This window comes from Grampus griseus (genome assembly GCF_964374135.1).
Source record: "Grampus griseus genome assembly, chromosome: 19".
NCBI classification, from domain to species: Eukaryota; Metazoa; Chordata; class Mammalia; order Artiodactyla; family Delphinidae; genus Grampus; species Grampus griseus.
This window is the reverse complement of record NC_139013.1, coordinates 9,515,420-9,525,399: the sequence shown is the minus strand read 5'-3', so window position 1 is coordinate 9,525,399 and position 9,980 is coordinate 9,515,420.

Genomic DNA, 9,980 nt, shown 5'->3' with positions numbered 1-9,980 from the left:
AGAATATAATTAACTGTTATATGGTACCCAGTGCTCCCAGCAACTCTAGCAGCTGTAGTATTATACCCATTTTAGGAGGCAAGAAGGTGGAAGGGGACTGAGACCTAGAGAGATGAAGGTGCTTGTGCATGGACACACAGCCTTTCAGCAGCAGAACAGGTACATGACCCCAGGCTTAGGCACCCTGTCAGCCTGCCTCTTAGAGGGGCAGAGGAGACAAAATAAGCATTCTGGAGCTCTGCCAACTCCAGTGGTCCCTGACACTGTGCTGTGTGCCCAGGGGAGTGAGCCTCCAAATGGAAGACAGTTCCTTCTCAGGGCCCCTGAGTGAAATGGGGGAGCTTTCACCTTGGCCCTTCAACCCCCATCCAGAGAGCCAGCTGCATTCTGAGGCCTTGGCCTGCCCACCCCCCACCCACCATGACTCAAGTCCTCCGCTCCCTCCTGACCATTCCCCCACCTTCGGCATTTTTGCCCGGAAACCAGCCCCCACTTCCCACTTCTCCCATCCCTCCCTCCTCCCCTCTGCCTCCAGCTTCCCTCATCTGGGCCTGACACCCACAGTGACCTTTCTTGTATTGTACCCATTTGTCTAGGGAGAAGGGATGAGTCCTAACGGGTGGGAGGGGCGGGGCCTGAGGATTTGGGGGGGTATAGTCGAAGCAAAGTCCTCTGGTCATCCTACCCAGTCCCACATCCAGCCCACAAGCCAACACCAAATACCACTCTCCCCCTAATCTGTCCCTCTGCTAGGGAGAAGGGGGAGGGTCCCAGAGGACTGAGAGGGGATAGGGAACGCAGAGTTCCAGACCTCCAGGCCTCCCCCGCTTCTGCCCCAAGCTCCTGAGGTTCTGCTCCTTTCTCTCAGTTCAGACACCTCCGAAAAAGGGGAGGGTTGAAGAGGGTGGGGGACTAGGATCAGGGCTTTGGGGATCAGGGAGCTTGCTCTAGGGTCAGGGTCCTGCTAGGGGAGAAAGGAGAATCTTCAGCAAGGGGCCAGGATGGGGACTTGGAAGGAGGAGATTGGGGCAGGAGGAGATAGGTCCAGCCCTGGGCGGGGCCAGGGTCAGAACTGAGGAGGGGTCTCACCGTTGCAGTATTGAAGCAGGGAGGATGCGTCGTAGAGGCCGCAGAAGGCCGGGCCGCGCTCCGCCATCGCCCCGCCACAGCCACCGCCAGCCCCCCCGGCCCCAGCTCGGGCCTGGGCTCCCCCCCCAGGTCCTGCCTCCCGTTGCCATAGCAACGCCCTTCGTTCCAGCATCCCTGGCTCGGCCTGCCCGGCATCAGGCGGCCGACGCCGGGCCTGGCACCGGGGTCATCCCCCAGGATGCTCAGAACGGGGGGGGGGTCGGAACACCCCCTGCCAGGACCCCCAACACAATCTTCGGGCCGGGATTGGCTGACCCGAGATCCCCCTCGGTACTGTCTGGTCCCGCCCACAACAGGCGTGTATTCTCTTTAGACACCCCCGCCTGTTCAGGACCAATGAGAGCCTGTCGCGCAGGCCCCCTCCGCCAATAGGGGTGCAGAAGGTTTGGAAGGGGCAGGGCCTTCTCTGCTTTTCAGCCCGAAGCATAGCCCCCGGCTCTTAGAGGAAGATAGGGTGGAAGAAGACACTCCACACCCCGCAAACCTCCCTAATCTTTTATTGGATTTTCGAGAAGCCACCTTGCAAGACTAGAGCCTGACCCTAGAGTCTCAAATCCGCCCAGATATCCACTAGCTCCGCCCTGGAACTCTTATTCTAGCTCATTTCTTAGAACTCTTGTTTATTCTATCTACGCCCGCCCCCAGGGCTCTTAACTCCACCCCCAGAATCCTGAGGGGGGAGTTAAAGTTCTATTCCCGCCCCCAGAGCTTTTGGCACCGCCCCCTAAGCATCTCAGGGCGATGGTGCTTGGCCCAGAGCCCTTGACTCGGCCTCCTGATAGGATTGGCTCCGCCCCTTAAGTTTATACCCCTACCCCCAAGTCTGTTAGTCCCTCCCTAACCTTTCCTTCCACTTTCCTATTGGCCGCCCCAGGCCCTTAGCTCCTCCCCTATAGCGTTCATCTCCCATAACCTTGTTATCCAGTCCGGGTTTTGACAAAGGCCCAGCTGTGATGCCTGGATGGCTGGCGGTGTCAGTCGGAGGCGGCTCCGAAGTTGGGGGGAGAGGGGAGGGTAGAAACGCTGACAATGGACTTAAAGAATACTGGATCACCTTCTCCAAGTCTCCATTGAGGGTCAGCACCTAGAAATGACCCAGAATATGCTTTATAGCGGTGGGAAGTGAGCCCAAAGCAGAAGAGATTTGCCTCTGGATGGACACAGCAGGCCTTGGAAGCCCAGGGCTTTGGAACCAAATTGGCCTGGGTTTGAATCCTGACTCCACCAGTTTCTGATTGTGACCTTGAGCCTCAGTTTCCACATCTGGAAAGTGGGGGGTCATATCGTGCCTACTTCTTTCATTCATTTGAAAGTTTGGGGACTTTCCTGGTGGCGCAGTGATTGAGAATCCGCCTGCCAATGCAGGGGTCACGTGTTCGATTCCTGGTCCGGGAAGATCGCACATGCCATGGAGCAGCTAAACCAGCATGCCACAACTACTGAGCTTGTGCTCTAGAGACTGCGAGCCACAACTACTGAGCCTGCATGCCACAACTACGGAAGTCCACGCACCTACAACCTCGCAACAAAAGAAGCCACTGCCAGGAGAAGCCCTCGCACCGCAACGAAGAGTAGCCCCTGCTCTCCGCAGCTAGAGAAAGCCTGCGTGCAGCAACGAAGACCCAACGCAGACAAAAATAAATAATAAATAAATAAATAAATAAATAAATATGTTTACTGAGTGCCTATTATGTGCCAAGCTCTGTTCTAAGTGCTGGAGTTTCAGTGATAAGCAAGTCAGCCCCAGAGTTTGCCCTCGTGGTCTGTGCAGCTTGCGGAGGAAGTAAACCACAATACAGAAAACAAGTAAATTTCAGGTCCTGGCATTACAGAGATAAGATAGAGTGATATGGTCAGGGATGGGAGGGTGAGGCTAATTTAGAGAGAGTGGGGCCAGCGAAAGTCTTTCTGAGGAACTGACATTTGAGCTGAGATGTAAATGACAAGAAGAAAGCAGTCACACAAGGTGGGGTGGGGGTGGGGGTAGGAAGTAGCTTCCCACGTAGAGGGAAGAGTAAGTGCAAAGGTCCAGAGGTAAGTATGAGTTTGGCATATTCCTGGGGCAACAAGAAGACCGGTGAGGATGGAGCTGTGGAGGAGGAGGAGAGCAGGAGGTAGGTGAGGTCAGGGAGGTAATGGGCCTGCAGATCTTGCAGGACCTCGAAGATTGTGGGCAGATGTTGGCGGTTTGTCACTGTATCCTCCATAAGCCCTAGTGAGGCCACCTATGTAAATCACACATGAGAACAGTGCCTGGCACACAGTAGGCACACATAAATGACAGCAACCCCTATTCATTTCTCAGTGAAACCTACTATATAAGATCAATAACGGGTTCCAAGTGATGACCAAAATAGACGTGGGCCATTATCCTTCTACGATCACAGCTAACTGTGTCACTGACAGAAACAATGCAGGAACTCAGATTTCCTGCTTCCCAAACACCCATTTCTCCCACCCTCCACCTCCCTAAGCTCCAATTCTAGGAGAGGGGAAATCAGACTCCTACATACAGAACAGTGTGCAGCAGGCTGCAATGTGCTAAGGGCTGTTACCGGAGCGTCCCCAGAGGCCTGTGGGAGCCCAAGGGAGTTCAGATCCTGAAGGCTCTTGTGTGTTGGGGGTGGGAAGTGCAACCAGGTTGTGAATGAAGGAACCACAGCGGGAGGAGTTTAGGCTGGTGGGTTGTTGGGGCAGGTGACACACAAAGATGAGTCAGTCCTTGCTCTGTGTGCATACAGTGACCTTGGCCCAATAGCTTGGCTTTTCCTTCTCTGCCAAATGGGAGTCATCCCACCACCCACTTCCCAGGGGAGAAGAGCAGGTTCAGTGAGCTCATGCCTGTTAAGTGCTGCTCGGCACAGTGGGTTTTGGGTAAGGCTAATAGAGCTAGTTTTATTACAAGTGCTTTCTCAGATAGATGTTAAAGGCCCCGGGTGACAGGAGGGGGGAGGGGGCAGCTTTGCCAGGGGGCTGGGAGCAGGGCTCACCGTCATGCTTTGTCTTTTCTCTCTGCCTCTAGGTTTCCTTCTCTCTCTTCTAGGTTTCCAGCTGCTTTTCTCTCTCATCTCTGTCTCTCTTTATGTCTCCGTCTGGAAACTGGGTCCTTGATGTATCACTTATGAGCTAAGTCACCTTGAGCAAGTTACTGCCTCTCTCTGAGCCTCAGTTTCTTCTTCTGGAAAATGGAAATGAAAATGCCTCTGTTACAGGTCTGTTATGAGGATCAAGTGAGATACGTATATGTAAAATGCCCAATATATGGTACAATCATTATTATTCATTAGCCTGATTTGGGACTGATTTTTTCTCAGCCTCTTTTTTTTTTTTTTTTTTTTTCCTGACCATGCCGCGTGGCATGCAGGATCTTAGTTCCCCGGACAGGGATCGAACCCATAGCCCCTGCAGTGGAAGTATGGAGTCTTAACCACTGGACTGCCAGGGAAGTCCTTTCCTCTGTCTTTCTGACTCTTTCTTTCTTTGTGTTTCTCTTTCTACCTCTCCTTCTGTTAGTCTGTCTCCCTAAGTCTATACCTGGGCTGGGAGCTCCATGAGGGCAGGGCAAGGGCTATCTTGGCCATCCAGGCCCCCAGCATCACCAAGCCCAGGGCCTGATATATAACAAGTACCCAATAAAGTAAATTGAATCCAGCTCTGTGCCGAACCCGTGTTGGGTGATGCTGGGGACCCAGTAGTGACTGAGACAGCCCCAGCCCTGCCCTCGCAGAGCTCATGGTTCAGGAGAAGAAATCATTATTTGTTGAGTGACTGAGCTAATTTTGAGGTGGGCTTGGAAGACTTGACCAAAATTGTGTGGAAGTATGTGAGGCGGAAAAAACTGCTGGAACCGAGGTTGGGGGGCTGGAAAGGGTTTGAAGAGTCGGGAAGTGATGGAGAGAAGGCTGGAGAGCTCAGCAAAGGCCTGGAAGGCTGTGAGAGGAGCCTGAGGGAGCCATGGCAGGTTCTGAGCAGGAGAGGGACAGGGACAGGTTTGTGCTTTAGCAGGACCACTCTCACTGCCTGGCTGCTCTGGGGAGGTTGGGGGATGGATGGAAAGGAGAGGGACACGACTGGGGCAGCAGAACAGGGAGAGAAGGGTCCTGGATCAGAGTAGGGGCTGGGAGGAGAGGGAGGAAGAGCCAGATTCTAAATACCAGGAAAGGGGACTTCTCTGGCGGTCCAGTGGTTAGGACTCCACGCTTTCACTGCCGAGGGCACGGGTTCGATCCCTGGTCGGAGAGCTAAGATCCCACAAGTCGCATGGTGTGGCCAAAAAATAAAATTAAAATTAAATAATATAATATAAAACAAAGTAAGTACAAACCAGGAGGAAAATGCCAGCCTGCTCTCCATGACGCTAGAAAATGGGCTTGAGGGATGGCCCACCACCACCAGGGGGCAGCCAGGGCTCCAGGTTTGAATGTCTCAGAGGCTCCTCCCAGGGGCAGGGAGCATTGCTCCTTGATCTGGAGGTGGTGGCAGGTGGGAGCTGTCTTTGGGGCCCCAGCGGAGAGCCCCTCTGCTCTCCTGCCCTCCCATCCTGGCCTCTTGGTTCCCTGGAGCCCTCAGTCCACCAGCAAGAGATTATGTCAACACAGCCCCGCTGCTTCTGCCCAGGACAATATTTGCCCTCAGGATCTGGGAAGGTTGCTATGGAGACTGGGGACGTGCTGCAGGAGGGTGGGGGGCAGTGAGGGGGGAGAGGCAGGGTCAGGGGAAGCACCCCCCCTCCTGGAAGAGGGTGAAGGGAGCCAGGCCTCATCTCTGTCTCATCTCTATCTGATTGTGTCTTTGAGAGTTTATTCCCATCCTCATTTATCTGTGTTCCAAGTCTCTCTGTCTCTCTGGACCGTTTCTTCATCTCTGTCTCTGATTATCGCTCTGATACCTGTCTCTGGGTCTCTGTCTCTCAGGTCTCCTCTCTCTGAGTCTCTTTCTCTGTCCTTTTACTCTCTCTCTCTCTCTCTCTTTAGGTTCCCATCCCTAGGTTTCTCCACGTCTCTGTGTCTCTCTTGGTATTATGTCTCTATGTCTCGGTCTCTCTTCGGGTCTTGTCTCTGTCTTTCTGGGTCTCATGTCCTTCTTTGTCTCTGTCTCTCTCTTGAGTCCCATGTTTTTTGTGTTGGTCTCTCTAGGCCCCCATCTCTGGATCTCTGTCTCTGGGTTCCTGTCTTTCTCTGGATCCTATGTATGTGTGTGTGTGTCTCTCTCTGGGTTTCTGTCTTTCAGGCCTTGTCTCTCCGCAGTCCCCAGGGGGCCATCTTGGCCTCCCATTTCTGGCCTCAGTCCCTATGGGGCCCCCCTCTCCCCATCTCTCTCTGCCTCATTTCTCCTGCACCATCTGCCGGCACTCCAGGCCCCTGCCTGCTCCCCACAGGCTCTTCTTGGCCAGGCAGCCCCATGGGGGGAGGCACAGGTCCCCCAGCTTCATCCTGAGGTGGGGGGAGCACTGCCTGGTCAGGCCTGGGGTGGAGGGAACAACAGCCTGGAGACCCGGGACCAGAGGACATGGAGAGAGAAAAACAGACAGACACCCTGAGAGGAGATAGGAAAAGAGGGATGAGAAAGGAGAAAGCTTCAAGACAGGCAAGAAGAGACTGACCTGGAGAATGGAGTGAGCAAGAGAGATGAGGAGGGGGCGAAAGGGAACCTGGAGGGAAGAGAAAAGACAGTCTAGCCGACAAGAGCAGAAGACAGACAAACTGAGTGCGGGCTTAGAGGAAAGGAGAAAGGAGACATTCAGACCGAGGAGAGAGGAGATGGCGTGGAGAGAGATGGATGATAGAGAGAGAAGAACAGGGGGACAGGGCAGGGCTGCTTCTCTGCCTGCAGCTTCCAGAAGCGCTGAGCGTGGGGATGGGGGAGGGCCCCTGTGGCCACCCCTGTGGCCCTGGTGCCTCCTCCCCAGACCCTGGGAGACTGTAAAAGCCCTCAGGAGGGCTGAGATGGGCAGGGGTCCAGTCGGGGACCCAGGCATCACCCCTCCTGTCCTTCACGCCCACCCCCCACCCAGTGCTCTGTTCTGCCCTGTGCTTTCCCAGAGGGACTTGATGAGGGAGGGGCGAGGGGCTCTGAGCCCCGCTGCTCATCTCCCGGCTCCTGCCTTGGTTATCTTTCCTCAGGGTCCCCGTCTTTCAGGCTCTCTCTCCCTCCACCCCTCCCCATCTCCATCTTCCAATTTGTATCTATTCTCTCTCTGTCTTTCTCCCTCTCTTGGTCCCTGTTTTCTCTCCCCTGTTTTGTTTTGTTCTCTCTCTCTCTCTCTCTCTCTGTATTTCTCTCTACTTTTTTGTCCTTTTCTATTTCTTTCTCACTATCTGTCTCTCTTAGTCTCTGTCGTCTCTGCCTCTTCCTGTCTCTGCCTTTCTCTGCCTGTCTCTGGTTTTTCTTGGTCCTTGGTTTCTTTTCCTGTCTCTCTCACCACCTCAGTTCCTCTCCCCTGCTTCCCCCTCCTGCCCCCAGCCTCTCTCCTCCCACTTTCCAGCCTCCCCCCACCTTCCCATCCCTAGCAAGTGACCCCCAGGCCCTCTTGAGGCCAAGAAGAGACTCCCTCCCAACTCCAGCCTCTTCCCGAGGTGCCGGGCAATCTCAGACCCCTCCCCTCTCCACTTCAACTGAGCCTTTCCCAGGACCCAGAGGGCGCCAGGAATGTGGGGCAGAGAGCAGGGAGGCCAGCTGGAGGTCAGGAAGCCAGGACCCACCCATGTCAACCCCCCTCCCCCAGACTGGTCTCCTTTTAGCCTCTGGTGCTGGATCTCACGCCACCCTTACTCCCTGCCCCTCCCGGGGCCTCTGGGCCTCAGTTTCTCCTCTGCAAAATGGGCAGGCTCACCTCTGTCCCATTTACCTCACAGCTCCCCAGGGAGTGTGTGCTCGTGAATGTTACTAGTATGATTAACGTGCAGGAATTGGTGATTTGTATTAAAGGGGGAAGCGAGTGCTGAGAGCCGGGACGCAGTTTCTAAGCCAAATATTCTCCGCATTTCAGAGCAACGGAAAAGACTGAAAGTGGAGATTGTGAGGGGGCGTGCGATTCAGTGGTGACTGTGACCAGATCACGTGAGGCTATGGGTTCGTGTGTGATCATGGGATGATGATGTGTGATCCTGTGGAAAACTGTGTGACTGTGTGTGACTTGTGAGTGCAGGTGAGGCTGTGATGGAGCGTTGTATGTTTGTATGACCTTAGCACTGGATGTGACTGAGGATGACAGTGTGACAATGTGACACCAGGAGCTCATGAGAGTGTGCCTTAGTGACACTGGGGGAATGTGTGTTGTTGGAATATGACTGTGGACTCTGTAGGTGATTATGTGAAGTGTGTGACTCGATGTGTGAGCGTGTTAATGGGTGGAGTTGTGTAACATTGTGTGTTACCTTCAGATCACGTCATTAAAGGATTGCATGACTGCGTGAGGAACCATATAACTGTCTGCTTTTATTTCGTCAACCATCATTCTTTGAGCCTCTGCTCTATGCCCCAACCTGTGCTGAGTGATGCTGGGGACCCAGTGGTGACTGAGATGCCCTGGCCCTGTCCTCAAGGGGCACACAGGCCAGTGAGGGGAGACAGACAGTGTTTGTGATGTGACCTAGTGATGGTGTGAATGTGTGTGTGATGGACACTGTATCATTGGGACTGTGGGAAGCTGTGATTGTGTTTCCGTGTGAGCAGAGGAGTCCACGCCCCAGGTATGTGGCTGTGTCACTGCGAATGACTGTTAGCCTGTGGGGGAGAGACTTTGGGTCTCTGGGTGTGACGCTGGATTGTAGGACTGTGAATGAACATGAAAAACATGTTCTGTGAGGAACAGTGTGTGAGATTCTGTGTCATGCCTCCCTGCGGCTGGGTGTATGGGATTGTGCGTGACACTGTGTGTGACTGCGACTCCGTGTGCAGTGGCTGAGTGGGGCGGGTGGGACAGTGTGAGAGGCTGTGCACCCTGGGAGGGGGGTCCTCAGGATGATGACAGTGACTGTTCTCCCACGTGACCCTTGGCTGTGAGTGGCTGTGACACTCACATGCAACTGGCCCCCTGTGCTGGGTCTCTGCCCCGAGCTCCCCCTTCCTGTTCCTTGGCCCGCCCTGGCCCCGCCCCCTCCCACCACCCTAGGCTGTCACCTCTTCCAGAGCCCAGGCGAGGCAGTGGAGGCAGCAGCGTCAGAAGCAAGGGATCGAGAGGAGGGCTGGGGACAGGTGAGGGCTCCCCCCATCCCAGTCCGTTCCCCCTGCCACACGTCCCCCTCAAGTCTCTGGGCCCCTCTTTCTGCATTTCTTAGCCTGTGCTTTTGTCCCTCCGCCCCTCTGTGCCCACAGTCTATATCCTCCTTCTGTCTGTCTCTCAGCATCTCTGTCTCCATGTCTCACAATCTCTGTTTAGCCTCTAGATAGCTCTGTATCTCTGCCTCTTTCTCCCATTCTCTGTATCTCTCTCCACGTCTCTATCTCCTCTTTGTCTCCTAGCCCACATTTTTGTCTCTGTCTTCCTCTGCCTTTTGGTTTCTGGTCTCTTGCTGTGTGTCTCATCCTGTCTGTCTCTGTGTCTCTCAGTCTCTATATTTGTCTCATGTCTCTGTGACTCTGTGTCTTTCTGGGGCTCCAACCGAGATCCTCCTTGCTTTCCCCTTTCCCTACATGGTGCCGGCTGTGGGGTGTTGGGGGTTAGACCGATTTCCAGGCATCTGGACCCCTGCAGACCTAAGAGGGTCTGATGTCTCTCTGGTCCCTAGGAGACGATTGTCCCGCTGACTCTGGGTTTTATCCACAGTAGGGAAAGTTTGATACGGTCGGGTTCCTATCCGCGATTTGAAAACCCTTTGGGAGAGTGGGAA